Here is a 16,647-nt window from a genome sequence, read left to right as displayed (position 1 = left end):
TAATTACGGTTTATGATTCAAATGCGGAATAAACCTAGCGGTTAATTTGTCAAGCACAAAACCTACAACAACTAGGCTCACCTATGTGCACCAACAACTTATGCTAAGCAAGATAAGCAACTAAGTGATAGCAAGATATAAGACAAGAAACAATATGTCTATCACAAAGTAAAGTGCATAAGTAAAGAGCTCGGGTAAGAGATAACCTAGGCACGCGGAGACGATGATGTATCCCGAAGTTCACACCCTTGCGAATGCTAATCTCCGTTTGGAGCGGTGTGGAGGCACAATGCTCCCCAAGAAGCCACTAGGGCCACCGTAATCTCCTCACGCCCTCGCACAATGCAAGATATTCCACTAAGGGACCCTTGAGGGCGGTCACCGAACCCGTACAAATGGCAACCCTTGGGGACGGTCACCGAACCCGTACACTTTGGCAACCCTTGGGGGCGGTCACCGGTACCCGTCAAATTGCTCGGGGTGATCTCCACAACCTAATTGGAGACCCCGATGCTTGCCCGGAGCTTTACACCATAATGATTGAGCTCCGAACAACACCAACCATCTAGGGCGCCAAGGCACCCAAGAGGAACAAGCTCTAGGGTGCCCAAACACCCAAGAGTAATAAGCTTCTCAAACTTCACTTCCACGTATGATCGTGGAGAACTCAAACCGACGCATCAAATGCAATGGCAAGGGCACACGGAGTGCCCAAGTCCTTCTCTCTCAAATCCCACCGAAGCAACTAATGCTAGGGAGGAAAATGAGAGGAAGAACAAGAAGGAGAACACCAAGAACTCCAAGATCTAGATCCAAGGGGTTCCCCTCACTTAGAGGAGAAAGTGATTGGTGGAAACATGGATCTAGATCTCTTCTCTCTTTTCCCTGAAGAACTAGCAAGAATCATTGGAGGGATTGAGAGTTAGCAAGCTTGAAGAAGGTCAACAATGGGGGAAGAACACGAGCTAAAAAGGATAAGGTTCATTGGGGAAGAAGACCCCCTTTTATAGATGGGGAAAAATCCAACCGTTATGCTCACAGCCCGCACAGAGCGGTACTACCGCTCCAAGGAGCGGTACTACCGCTAGGGCGATAGTACCCCTTTGAAAAACAACAGCGAGGAGGCAAAAGGCCAGTAGAACCGCCGGAGCGGTAGTACCGCTCGTCCTCACGGTACTAACGCTAGGGATCGCGGTACTACCGCAAAGGGTAGCGGTACTACTGCTAGCGAGCGGTACTAAAAAATACATCTGGGCCTACCAACGTAGGACTTGGGACGATTTTTTGGTCTGGAGCGGTACTACCGCTGTAGGAGCCACGGTAGTACCGCTCTGGAGCGGTAGTAAAAAATTACATCCGCTCCAATTCGCGGTAGTACCGCTGCAGCCTTTTCAGAACACCAAAACTGCCACAACTTTTGCAAACGGACTCCGAATTCGATGAAACCAAGTTTGTTGGAAAGCTAGAGAAAAGGGCTAACACAATCTTGAAATAATATCAATAATAAGCAAATTAGAAAAGGCCCATAAGAAAATGGTGAGAACCCTTCCTCGGATAAGACCGGTAAAACCTCCAACACCGAAAACATCATAGAAGACGCATGCGAACTCCGTTTTCGATGAAATCAAGCTTGTCATCAAGATGACCATAAACTCTAAGACTCACAAAGAGAACCAAACAAGAACCAAGAAACATGATCCAAGGATGCAATGGTTTGAGCTCTCTACTAACGATACGATCAAGCCACTAACTTGAGAGCCCCCCTGATAGTACGGCAAACGATCCTATAACCCGGTCTCCTAACTACCACCACGAGACCGGTAAAAAACAAAGCCTATCAAGGGCAAACCTTTGCCTTGCACATGGTCCACTTGAGCTAGATGATGACGATCTTCACTCCCTCAAGTTGGACTACCTTTCTTAATTGCGTTGGCTCGATGAAGACTAGATGATTGCTCCCCCATACTCCACTATGGGTGAGCCACTCTTCGGCACATCTTCACAAGTCCATTGACACCACAATGGATGGCAAGCTTCAAGAACTTGATCTCTTCGTGGTGCTCCACCTGAACTTGCACACGACAATCTTGATGGCGATCACCACTTGATGTCATCCTTTCCATGGGTTGTATGATATCTTCCTCTTAACGCAAGCCCATGGACACGTACCTAACCCCACATAGAACTCTCACATAGACCATGGGTTAGTACACAAAGTGCAATGGACAATGCTTACCATACCATGGGATCACTTGATCCCTCTCGGTACATCTTTTACGCTTTGTGACTTGATCAACTTGATTCACTCTTGACATAGTCTTGATCAACCTTGAATATTTCCAACTCTCTTCGTTTGGATGATGTCATGAAGGTAAACATGAATGATCACACAATCTTATTCTTCAAGAATGCTTGCAATAAGCTCAACACTCACATGACCAATCTTTGGATAATTCCTTAATAGCACCTTGGTCAACCCATAAACTCCTTGAAACCAACACATGGACTTCAAGAAATTCCTATGGAAAACTCCTTCAAATATAACTCAATGCAACCATTAGTCCATAGAGAATGTCATCAATTACCAAAACCACACATGGGGGCACCGCATATCCTTTCAATCTCCCCCATTTTGGTAATTGATGACAATCACTTTCAAGAGAGTTTATATAAGGAATTATGCATCACCATGCAATGCAACAACCAATAATGCATGCGTAGGAGATGCGTATGCTTAGGAACAAACCAAAGCCAGAAGAGACAACTCTCTAAACTTCTCCACAAAACTCTCTGAAACTTCTCCCCCATTGGCATCGATTGCCAAAATGGGCTAAAAGCTTAGAAGGCCAATATAAAATGTGTTCCTCCATAAATTGTGTATTTCTCAACAAGAGAGTGGAATGCAATACACATATCCAACGGTAAATACTTGGAGGAAGACAAACTATATTGAGGCCCAAATATTGCAAAAGGAAGATATGCCACAAAGACATAATCAAAGAGAGAAATAAGCAATCAAGCAATCAAAAGATACCAATTGAAGCAAGCTATCAAAAGATACCAATTGAACCAACTAGGCCAATGATCCTACGAGCCACATGAATAAAGGATATTATGATAAGAGAGGAGCAGTGTTCTAAAGAAACTAGAGAAGCTCCCCATGATTTGTGCACATCAAGTTTTTGTATTTGGATACAAAGTGCACAAAATAGGATCATAGCTCCCCCAAAATCAATAGAAACTTACAACAAGTGCAAGAGAGCATATAGGAAACTAAGCCTAGTACTTGCAACAAACACATGGTTGAGCAACAAGTAAGATAGACAACTTAAGAGTGGGCTCAACCAAAAAGATGTGTGTGAGTCAAGGCAATGCACTTGAGAAGACTAATGTACAGAAGAGCATTAAGCATCAATAAAGTCTTCAAAGAATGTGGCACACGGTGCAAGGCCTATCATTCCCACACACAACTAGCAAATGGGTTCACAAGCTTACTAATAAGCATATAGAGAACCTATGCTTGTGACAACCCGCGGTGAAGATAGAAGATGAAAGGCGCATCAAGACGAGGGATGCCAATTAAGATGGCAAAAACCTCGTAAAGATAAGCATGAGGAAAATAATCTTCACCACACAAGAGCACATCAAGATGCAATGATAGAAGACACGCACTCAAGGCAAAAGCTTTCACGGAGCCACCAAAGAAATAACATAAGAAAGACAAGGTGGACGTGAAAGAAAGGATACCATCTAGATATGCAACTTCTCTCAAGTGTATAAGATTCTAGGTAGACGAAATCATGATGATATATATATATATATATATATCTACAAAGAAGGATGTATACCCGAAATAGTTACAACACGAAGGAACAAGATGTCCAAAAGGAAGTCATACATATACCAATAAGATATTTGCTTGAGAGAATAGCACATGGCTAGATATGGTCTTATTGTATATAAATGAATTCCAATCACGCGAACATCAAAGACATCACAACTAGCAACAAGACATCATTGTTGGGATGCTTTGAGAAAGGAAACAAGTATCACAAGAAAGAATGGATAACATGCCATGATACAACCTACACAAGGTTGATGCAAGAAATGTGTGCATGAAGTATATGAAGATACTTGTTACCGAGATAACATTGGAAGGATGTAGTAGATACCAATTGAAGGTACAAAGTAGTTCATTGATCATCCAAGCTTGACTCCAATAAGCACATGGTGACAACACCTTCCTTGTGAGTGAGCCGAGCATCCAATGCATCTCCACTTGTTCCTAGAACAACAACACAAACAAAATGGTACCCAAACTCATTGGGACCAAAGAGTTAGAGAACACACAACACATAGGACAAACTCCACATAAATATGTGCATATAGATATGAAAGTGAATTTCATGCACATCTCATCCAATTTGAGACTTGGTGGAGTTCCCCTATATATTGGGTCAAAGAAGGAAAGCATGCCAAAGAAACTACATGAAGTTAATATGCATGCTCAAGACTTTCAAGAACCGATACTAAAAGAAAAAGAAATGCCAAGTGAAGAAAAGATACCAAATGAATAAATCATCACTTGGAGGATATCCATAAAAGATACATCAAGGAATGAGTTATCCATTGATACACTCAAAAAGAAAGATGTCAAACTCCCAAAAGAGAGAATGGTTCCAAACAAACCAAGCCCTCTACAAAGTTTCATGATGGCACAAAGCACCAAAAAGAAACGGCTTGCCTTCCACAAACACACACTTGATAAGGATCACAAGATGAGTGTTTTATAGAGAATAGGATAGCTCCCCCAACACTAGTGCATTATAGAGAATTTGCATTTGAATACAAAATGCACGAGGTGGGATCACCACTTCCACTATATCTAGAAAACACTAGACAAGGTCAAGAAATTAACAAGATCCACAAGTGGTATGGAATACAATGGGAGTTGACACAATCCTAGGCAAGAGATAAAGCAAATAAAAGCAAAGGCCAATGTAAAGATGATCAATAATTTCTACCACACATAAGTGAGTACCAATTGTCAAAAGACAAGAAGTATTTGGAAATAATTCCCGGTGGTAGATAGCAAGGATATCCGACATCATCTTCACACCAAACAAAAAGAAAATTGCAACTTGTAGAGATAACATGCCACCTAGGAACAAGATAATTTACAATATCAATTCTAGGTGATAATATGTCAAATGTACATATTTTCTAGGCTAGTAATATACACATAGCATATTACTCCCCCATAATGTGATACCAATTAAGGATAAACAAGAGGCAAATAAAAGGATCCAACAAGATATAATTAATGGACTATTTAGAATTTGAATTTCTCATGAGAAGACATACCACATAGCGACTAGATAAGCTTGCAATATCAATACTAAGTGGTATTCCCCATGTACCCACCTTTATAGGATTGTGAAGTGCACAAAGCACATCACTCCCCCATAATGGGATATTCCATTAATCTCTCACAAGAGCCAACTAAGATATGACCAAGATGCACAAAGGCTCAACGAACGACACACATGAACATGGTGTGCAAACCAACACACACATACTTGATTGCTCAAGGTAATCAAGTTGGAAGCACAACATATACAAATACATGCAAGGAACAAAGCCAAACATGCAAAGGGGCAAGTAACTTTCAATGTAAACAATTTAAGCACGAGTTACCGCAAGGAGGAACATTGGATATAAGATAGAAACTTGATAATCCGAATGACTTGGCTTGAGACAATGAGAATGATGAAGTCCCCTTAATTCTTCATAATGTAGCCAAGTATCCAATGACCTCCAACATCACCTATTGATCAAGTTTGAGCTTGTTGGTCCCCAACCATGTTGGGTCCTAAGAGGTTAGTCACAATAGGCTTGGCTACCCAAATGGTTCTTTGCTTCAAACCACTTTGAGTACCAACAAACTTGGCAACCACATTGCCAACCTTATCCTTCCTAAGAGAATGGACATCATCAATAATAATTGGGTTGGATAAGTTACCACTAGTGCATGAAGAAGCAAGGTGACCTTTCTCGGGACATAGGTAGCAACGTCTACTCTTCACTTTCTTCTCACTTGATTTATCAACTTGAGAAGCATTAGCTTGAGTCTTCTTGGGAATAGGCCTTTCTTCAACTTGAGGTTGAGCATGAGAATGTACTTTTAGCCACTTCCCTTGTTGCTTGTCACTAATGGCCTTCTTATTCAACGGGCAAGATCTAACATGATGCCCTTCAATTTTGTACTTGAAGCAAATAATCTTGGCTGAACTCTTGACTTGTTTTTGGCCCTTCTTGTTGTTCACCTTGGACTTCTTCTTCTTGTTGGAGTTGAATCCAAGTCCACCTTTGTCATTGGGGGATTTTTGCACGCTCAAGATGTTGTTGAGAGTAAATTTCCCTTAATGACTCGTTTCCAAGTCTTTGTTCAAAGAAGTGACTTGGGCCTTGAGCTCTTTGATTTCCTATACATGGTTAGTCTCAACACAAGTACTAGAGGAAGTATAAGCTTCATCGTTAGAGAAACAAGGCAAGGAAAGTAATTCATCACAAGATGTACCAATGTTATGCATGGATGAATTGCGAGGACTAGCACAAGGCAATATAGCATTTTGAATAAAAGTAGTGCTAGTATCCACATGAGGCTCACTAGATGTTACCTTAGCAAGCATGGCCTCATGAGCTAACTTTAGCACATTATGGGATACTAGAAGATCATCATGAGAGCTTGTGAGCTTTACATGATTTTCTTCCAACATCCCATAATTGCTAGATAGCAACTCAAGTTGAGCCTTTAGCTCAACATTCTCCTTCAATATGGATGCTTCACAAGAGATAGAGTTAGTAGCACAAGCATCATCATTAGAAACAAGAGGAGAAGACAACTTGGCAAGCTCTTTTGAATATGAAGCTTTAAGTTGAGCATGAGACTTGGTGAGTTTGCAGAGCTCACTCTTAATGACCCTTGAGCCATTTTCGAGGTGCTCAAAGTCCTCAAGGAGTTTAGCATTCGCAACTTCAAGCTCCTCATTTTTAGTTTCAAAATCATTAGCCACCTCAAGAGCTCTATCACGAGATTCCCTCACTCTAGATAATTCTAGAGCAAAAGTCTCCTCAAGAGATTCCTTGGTGGTTTGTTCAAGTTCAAGAGCTTGAGAGAGGTCCGCAATCTCATTAGCGTAATCACGCTCATGACCTTCCATTTTCTCAATGGTGACCTCATGCTCCTCAAGACGAGATTCCAACTCATCAATATACTTCTTGCCCTCAATGGCAGTGGACATGATTTCCATGAAGTTGGAACAAGCAATTTTATTTTTATGAAGAGCTTTAAAAACCATTTCCCCCTTAATTTTTAAGGAGGCAACATTATGATTCTCTTCATCATTATCCTCATCATCATTAGTATCAACATCATCATCAAGAGACATATTGGGTTTCAAAGTAGGAGATACCTTTGAAGCCTTAGCCATAAGGCAAAAAGCAATAGATGATGATGTAGGTCCCTTGAAGCACCATTTAAAAAAAATCTTGTTCCATGGAATGTTGGGTTTCCTCTACATTGTTAGCGCCACAACTCGAGGAAATACAAGCATTTTTATCATGGCAACAAGATATAGCAAGCATATCATCGTGAGATTTAGTCAAACAATTTCTACAAGATATGCACAGACTATCAACACAAGCATGTGAAACATGTATGGTGCTCGAGGTGTTAAAGTCCAAAGAAGATGCATTGCAATAAGATAGTGATGAAGTAGCATCCACAATAAGCATACTATCATCATTGCAATGACCAACACTACTCTCCATTTCATTACCTTGTGGCAAACCACATGTAGGTGAAGTAGAGGAAGTTGAGAACTCAACACGGCCGGAGGTGGAGGGAGAACACTCATCCCCACAAAACTTGGACACACCATATTTATCTTGAAGCTTTGTCCACAACTCATAAGCATCCCGAAATGGCATGAGTTGAAATATAACTACATTGCTCAAAGCATCGAAAAGCACATTAGAAGCTTGAGCATTGAGATAAGAGTTTTTATCATCCTCTAAAGATAATCTTTGGGGATCCTTTGGAGGATAAAAACCCATATCTACAATTCGCTCTAAATTTGGGTCCATGACCCTAAAGAGATTAAGCATGCGAATTACCCAAACATCAAAATTTGTGCCATCGAAACTAAGAGTGTCAGAGAAACCTAATCCCCTAGTCGACATCTTTACTCTCTAGGCGGTAAGGCCTAATAAAGAGAGACGAGGCTCTGATACCAATTGAAAGATCGTGGATGTCGCCTAGAGGGGGGGGGTGAATAGGCGCTTTTAAACTAATTACGGTTTAGGCTTGAACAAATGCAGAATAAACCTAGCGGTTAATTTGTCAAGCACAAAACCTACAACAACTAGGCTCACCTATGTGCACCAACAACTTATGCTAAGCAAGATAAGCAACTAAGTGATAGCAAGATATAAGACAAGAAACAATTTTGCTATCACAAAGTAAAGTGCATAAGTAAAAAAGAAAGCCTATCAAGGGCAAACCTTTGCCTTGCACATGGTCCACTTGAGCTAGATGATGACGATCTTGACTCCCTCAAGTTGGACCACCTTTCTTGATTGCGTTGACTCGATGAAGACTGGATGATTGCTCCCCCATACTCCACTATGGGTGAGCCACTCTTCGGCACATCTTCACAAGTCCATTGACACCACAATGGATGGCAACCTTCAGGAACTTGATCTCTTTGTGGTGCTCCACCTGAACTTGCACACGGCAATCTTGATGACGATCACCACTTGATGTCATCCTTTCCATGAGTTGTATGATATCTTCCTCTTGACGCAAGCCCATGGACACGTACCTAACCCCACATAGAACTCTCACATAGACCATGGGTTAGTACACAAAGTGCAATGGACAATGCTTACCATACCATGGGATCACTTGATCCCTCTCGGTACAACTTTTACGCTTTGTGAGTTGATCAACTTGATTCACTCTTGACATAGTCTTGATCAACCTTTAGTATTTCCAACTCTCTTCGTTTGGATGATGTCATGAAGGTAAACATGAATGATCACACAATCTTCTTTTTCAAGACATGCTTGCAATAAGCTCAACACTCACATGACCAATCTTTGGATAATTCCTTAATAGCACCTTGGTCAACCCATAAACTCCTTGAAACCAACACATGGACTTCAAGAAATGCCTATGAAAAAATCCTTTAAATATAACTCAATGCAACCATTAGTCCATAGAGAATGTCATCAATTACCAAAACCACACATGGGGGCACCGCATGTCCTTTCAACAGTGATATCCTCAGCCCACCACGGTTCAAGTCCTGGTGCTTTCATTTATTCCTGGATTTATTTCAGGATTTCTGGCGATGCGCGTTCAGTGGGAGGAGACGTTCCTATCGATTATGAGGCGCCTTGTGGTGACTTCGTCAACCTCAAAATGATATGCCGGCTCAGTCTCTCGGAGGTGCTCATTGGGGTAGGGTGTCATCAATGTTTTGGTCTGAAATGAGAATAGGTTGCAGCTAATGATATAAATTATGATGTAAATATTGACTAATTCTTTTCATTAGACCTGATATAAAATAGGACCTACACCACTCCATGCTATCTTTTTTCATTATGTGACTGTAAATTAAAATTAATAAAAAATTATGAATTTTAAAAAGAAACTCATCTAGCCCATGCAAGTTCTTGGGTCGATGACTAAAATACACCACCATTTATATAGGAACTTCAAAATAATAATTAATAAATTGTCAGCTATTATTATATAAGGTCCAGCTATGGACGTCATTATGGATATAAAATTTTTCCATTATGTCTAAGCAGTAAGCATGAAAACAAATCTGTGATTTGATTTTTATTTTGGTCTGATCATCATATAAGTTGATGAAGACCAAAGTTGACACAAAAAATAACCTATGTCTAGACTCGGCAAGAAGGAAAATTTTTATTATCAATTTCTTATAAATATACGACAATAATTACTTAGCCTTAAATGGTCGGGCTACACCATGGTGAGTCGACACAACCAATTAGAGCAAGAGGAAATTGTCAAAAGCCTAGGCATGGAAGATAGATAGGAATTATATTGTACTACCATGAAACGGAAATTGCAACACAAATAGTGGCTATACAGATAGCGGAAGAGGACAAAAATAAAGCATTTTATACTGATGAGATAATTTTGTGTGTTAGAATGCTAACCGCAATGTCATTAGTCACATGAAGTCACTTGGCGATGTCTTCAAAAACAATATAGATTTCTGCCAAATTTTGATCATATTTCATTAGGGTGCATATTCCAAACAATACTATTTTTTATTGTAATGATATATCAGTGGGAGCATTGCAGTTGGGGTAATATTTTGTTGACGTAGCAAAATATATGGATGTGTTTGCCAACAATAATACAATTAAACATAGATTGCCGACCAAAGTCTAATTTGTTTCCTTGAGGTGCGAATTATGGCTGTTTTATTTTCATATAGTTTGATTGATGCATCAATGCTAATGTGAAGGGAAAAAATAACATTAGGCCACCAAGGTGGATACTGATGGACAAAATAAAATATATACTAAAATAAGGCATTAGTGAATGATAGTGAATATTTCTAGCAAACAAGGAAGGACGAACTCATGCCGAGTATGTAATTAATATTTTTACTTTACTTCAAATTTCAAATTAAATTAACAAGAAATAAGCATCATCAAAAGTAACATGGTCTAAAGAGTGGCAGTAAGAGAAGAGTTTATAGCATTTTCCACACCGACCACCGATCATAATGGTTTAGACAGGTATAGAAAAATACCTTAACAAGAGAAGATGTGAAAGCATATATAGGTCAGTAAAACCACAAACACAATATATGGCCAATGTCGAGGTAGATCATGAAACAGATAACAAGATACGAGTACAAGTAATCAAATTTTATATTTTATCAGTGATTCAAAAAAAATAGTAGGTAAACAGTAAAGAGGGAACAATATTCTGAAAGTATTTTGCATGGCGAGACACATACGCTGATTCTCCTGGTCTTCCAAGTCTTGACAAATAAGTTTACACATATGGTCCCTCAAAAAACAAAGTTTACATATATGATGGAAATATTTGGACCAAAGTATAATCATGATTTCATGTATTCCAAGCTTTTTTAAAATGGTTATAATTTTCATATAAATACTGAAAAATAAAATGAAAGAACATGATAGAAAAAAAATCACAAACAGATAAATTTATACACCATGTCTAGCCGCGCAAATGTGTGGGCCATTCCGCTGGTTAATATACTAATACTATGGCCTTTTATCATTTTTTTGAAGAAATAATAACTATTACCTGCGTGGGCCAGTTCCTTTTGACCCGTACCGCATGGGGAGCAAGCAGAGGTCCACGAATGATCACAACTGAGCAGCTCCTCTTTATATAGATCCAAACTAATTTGACCATTCCTGGCCCAACGACTCGCAATATTTCTACACTTAGCCTCGCTTGGTTCGGCGTTTCCGGACCCAGTCCGGCGTAAATTTCGGGTCCAGGATAAGAAGGGTCGTTTCCTAAATGACGCGCTTGATTGATCATTCTACTCTGAATATTCTGGCTGGTTTCTTGCGGTTAGAGCAACTCTAGAAGATCTTTTAAAAGTTATTTCTGTGGAGAACTTTGCATTTAGACTTTTGAGTGAAAGTGCTATCTAGAACATCCCTCAAACTTCTATGCTTACTTCAAATTTTGACTCTGTATTTTGTTAAAAAATTCCTCACTTGCTTATTTGAAAAGTAGTCGCTTGTAGCCACTGCCTATTTTCAGTTTAGAGAAGCCACTTGTCGTGATAACCATCGACTTTCTTTCCGCCGGTGTCCTCTGCGCCGGGTATATTAGGGCTCTAATCATGTTTTTTTAGACAAGGCTCTGATCAGTTACGGTTGGGAAAACTCATGCGGCTCCCATTCTTCCAAGCGGGCCTTAGACTTCTGCTCGTGCGAAATGTCGACGAGCTTACAGATCTCTCCCCGGCCCTATTTTATGGTGCTCACGCTTCCCCCTTCCCAAATACCACCAGACACCAAACACCAAACACAACGATGGGCTCTCGCCGTCGTCCTCCTACCACCCTAGTCTTCCTGGTGTTGCTGCTATGCCTCTTCTATGCGCCGCGCTGGGTACTCTCGCTGTCCTTCAACCTCAACTTCTCCGACCCCAGCGCCGGTTCATCCATGGACCTCGCCGGCGATGCATCCATCAGTTCGTCACGGCTGGAGCTGACAAAAAGTGAACGCAATACAAAGATTCAGGACAGCGTCGGCCGGGCGTCCTACACGCACAAGGTGCCGCTATGGAGCAAAGCCACCGGCGAGATGGCTAGCTTCACCACCACCTTCTCCTTCCTTATTACTCCCGACAAGGACAGCCTGCCGGATACAGGCGATGGGATGGCCTTCTTCCTCGGCCATTTCCCTTCGGTGCTCCCGCTAAACAGCACGGGCGGCAGCCTCGGCCTCCTCCCGTACTTGACTAACGGGACAGGCGACAGCCGGATCGTCGCCGTCGAATTCGACACTTTCCGCAACGAGCAATATGCCGATATCAACAGGAACCATATCGGCATCAACGTCAACTCCCTCAACTCAACGGCGTTCACGGACACGACCACCTGGCTGGGAAAGAACCTCACATCGCTGAGTGTTATTATGAAAGCCACGGTGAAGTACCAGAATGACTCCAAGAGGCTGGGTGTTGATCTCCTCATCGACGATGCCCTGTACCATGTAAACGCTACCGTCGATCTCAGCAGATACTTACCGGAGGAGGTCGCCGTGGGCTTCTCCGCGGCTACAGGCGACGTCGCCGAGCTGCATCGGATACTGTCATGGTCCTTCAATTCCACGCTTGAATCAAAGAAGGAAGCAGCTCCACCTGCCGAACCTCCTCTTCCAATTCCAGCCAGCAGTAACAACCACAAAAAATTGGTACCAATCCTACCAGCCATCTTAGTTACTCTGCTTTTTCTGTTGGTCTGTGCGGCAGCGGTGCTGGGATGGCGGCGACACAAGAAAAGAAGAGCAAATGATGACAGCGAAGAAGACTGTGACGACAGAGCTGATCTCGAGAGAGGTGTGGCGGCCGTCGGACCCAGACGGTATATGCACCACGAGCTTGTGACCGCAACGAGCAATTTCGCGGAGGACGAGAAGCTTGGGCGAGGCGGTTTCGGGAGCGTTTACCGGGGTCATCTCACAGTCACACTCGCAGGTGCAGTCGGTGGTGACCAAGACTGTCGTGCGGTGGCGGTGAAGGTGCTGTCTGCAGACTCGTCGTCCCAAGGGAGAAAGGAGTTCGAGGCAGAGGTGAGGATCATCAGCAGACTGAAGCATCGCAACCTTGTGAAGCTGCTGGGCTGGTGCGACAGCCGCAAGGGGCTCCTGCTTGTCTACGAGCTTGTTGCGGAGGGCAGCCTAGACAGGCACCTCTACAACAACGATGACAGCTATCTGACATGGCCACAGAGGTACAACATCATCCTTGGCTTGGGATCTGCGTTACGCTACCTCCACGGAGAGTGGGAGCAGTGCATCCTCCATGGTGACATCAAGCCGAGCAACATCATGCTCGACTCGTCGCTCAGCACCAAGCTCGGGGACTTCGGGTTGGCCCGCCTCATCGACCATGGCGCTCGGTCAGTGCATACCACTAAGGCTGTGCTCGGCACTGTCGGGTACATCGACCCGGAGTTTGTCAACACGCGCCGACCGTGCACCGAGTCCGACGTGTACAGCTTCGGTGTCGTCCTCCTGGAGATCGTCTCCGGCCGCCGGCCGGTGATCGAGACTGTTGAGACTTCCTTCACGCTGCTCAGCTGGGTGTGGAACCTGTACGGAAGGGACGTGATCCTTGATGCGGCGGATGAGCGGCTGAGGGGCGACGAGGCGGACGAGCGGTGGATGGAGCGAGTACTTGTCGTTGGGCTCTGGTGCGCGCACCCGGACCGGAGCGAGCGGCCATCCATGGCGCAGGCCATGCACGTCCTGCAGTCCGACGAGGCGAGGCTGCCGACGCTCCCACGGCACATGTACAGGGCTGCACAGGATGTTGCGTCGTACGGGTCTTTCTCCGTTGACAGCTCAGGCTCCGGTTGTGTTCGCTCTTCTTCGGTCAGCACCGGCAACACCACTGTTTCTTCCGAGTCGTCCTCGACCGCGCTGCTACGACATTCCAAGGATCAAGTTAATTGATTTGTCCAAATTTGTAATTCTTGATTAATTTCCTTGTTACGTCCAGTATGCAATGTTTTGCGGGAATGATGTTCGGTCAATTTGGATGATGTTTTAGCTGCATTAAGTTTTTGTACTCCTTCCGTCCAAAATTTTTTGTCTTAGATTTATCTAAATACGGATGTATCAAGTCACATTTTAGATTAATTTAAAACAAGAATTTTAAGACGAGGGACATGCAAACGACAGTCTCTTTGTAGAGATACGTCAAAATACGTGTATGTGAGCATGCATGATTATACTGTGTTAAAAAAGACGCATGGCTATAGTTTTCTTTTAGTTAAGATTTAATTAATAGTACTAGTATTAATTAACAGAAAAGCTAACTTCCGAACCACCGACTTTCGCTAAAGATCCTAGAGAGAACGTTAGCTTCCCGTCTGCCCATGTTCCTCTTCGATTTTCTTTTCCCTCCGTGCACGCCCACGTTCCAGTCGCTGAACCGGATTTTCAGCAAGCTGCCGAGAGTCACGGGCACGGCCCTGTTCACTCGTTGTCTTACAAGACATGAACTCCCCGTTGTATCCCTCCCGCCATTTTTATTGTACGCGCTCGCTGGCCAAAAGAATAAGTGAAGAGGCAGTCGATCCTTCGATCTCATGAATGGCAGCGCAATCTAGTAAGGGCATCTTCGACACGGAAATTGGCTCTGGCATCCGTCCGCAAACATGGAGGACCAGTCCGCAGACATTAATGCGTAAGCCGGTCGTCCAATGTTGTTTGGTATATGTTAGCTAATAAATGGTAAATGACAATTTAAAATTCATTATAAAGACAGATTTTCTGCCTTGCCGGATCGGCAATTCGAGCTTCCACGCTCAAGGTGTCTTCGCCGCCGCGTAGGCAGCCCCTGCCTCGTTCTCTGCCGCCTCTATCTCCTCCTTGTCCATCGCCTTTAACTAATCTTTTTATCGCTGCAACATCTTGTAGCCTATAGCTTGCACGATCATTCTTGCATCGGCATCTAAAGCAGACGGCTTGGACCCGGTTAGAGTCGGGCAGGCGAACGCGAGGATGTCACGTACGAGTACGACACCGTTGTTCACTGCTGCTGCTGCTACTTGCTGGGTGCGTAGAAGCGTGGAGCACCCGGCGACCGGTCGGAACAGGGAGGATGTGTAGACTACTCTCTCCTTGACCGACCGAGTCGCTGCCGTGTGGAAGCGCCGAGGGTCGCTCCGGTCGTCGGAAGACTTGGAACAGTGTTTTGTCTCCGGCCGGCAGGATGATCGATGGGAACCCCGCTAGCTCGTGTAGTACGATGCATGCACGAATGTACATCGTGCCTTCCTAGAAAGAGAGACGGCCACGTTGGACACGTCTCCGCCCAGCTCGTCTATTGAGGATAGGCACCACAATTCTTATCCTAGCTATTTTTTGCAAGGTAAATAGAGAGTTTTATTATTATTATTCCATGTGTTCCTAAATTTAATTTTTTTAGAGGTTTCAATAAAGGCTACTATACATCCGTATTTAGTTTTTATTGAAATTTCTAAAAAGACATATATTTTGGAACTAAGGAAGTACATAGCAACAGGTTAATGTCTGCTAATACAAGATTATTACGTTAATAAAAGGAGGATTGCACGAGAACGTATGAGCATAATCAGCAAGATAGTGTGAACCCCTATTAACTCCCACTTCACCATGAGTAGCTTGATTTCATTGATGGGGTAATTGTACAACGATTTAGAGAGTAAATCACAAGTTAGTGAGGATAATGCTCCCACCGAGTCTGACTGCATGGGAACAGGGAGATTACTAGAATAGAATACTGGAGTGAAGGGCCAGAGACATGCCCTTCAAAATACCATGGATCCCTGCTTCCAGTGCGTCGTTGCAAAAGAACAGAAGATGGCATGAAGCAAAGATGGCTTCTTCTGCATTGTCCTTCAGAATCATTATGGCCCCTGCCAAACCATCACCCAGAGAGAAAGAACCGTGTACTGAGAGGGCTAGCTAGTCCGGTGGGGGTGGCATCCATGGTGATTCGAGGGGATGCTGCACTTCGACGTTCGAACCTCGGAAATGATCCACATGAGTCTTGCCTTTAATAAATTGTTTAATGTTTGAAATTTTCACATATCGTAGGGAACTCATGTAGTTGCGCGATAATTTTTTCCTTGCATCCGTTGGTGGAATACTCTTGTCGTGGACGGAACATTTCAAAGGTTCCATATTCTCCAAATAATGATGATAATCATGCCATGCACCTCGATGGAGGGTAGGTATTGTCATCATTCTTTCCCTGATTTCAAAATCTACCTTTTCGACGGTATAGGCCAGATTTTCCTCATTGTATTGCATGGAACTACGCTAGCTATT

At 43.1% G+C, this 16,647-nt stretch overlaps 1 pseudogene; it reads left to right on the top strand.

Moving 5' to 3' along the window:
- The window catches only part of LOC119333969, a 28,081-nt pseudogene extending 13,686 nt beyond the window's left edge, over positions 1–14,395 (top strand).
- Positions 14,396–16,647: the final 2,252 nt, after the last annotated feature.

The sequence above is a fragment of the Triticum dicoccoides genome, chromosome 7A, assembly GCF_002162155.2.
Source record: "Triticum dicoccoides isolate Atlit2015 ecotype Zavitan chromosome 7A, WEW_v2.0, whole genome shotgun sequence".
NCBI lineage: Eukaryota > Viridiplantae > Streptophyta > Magnoliopsida > Poales > Poaceae > Triticum > Triticum dicoccoides.
Note: the sequence above shows the minus strand (reverse complement) of the source record. Positions and strands in the feature narration are given on the sequence as shown.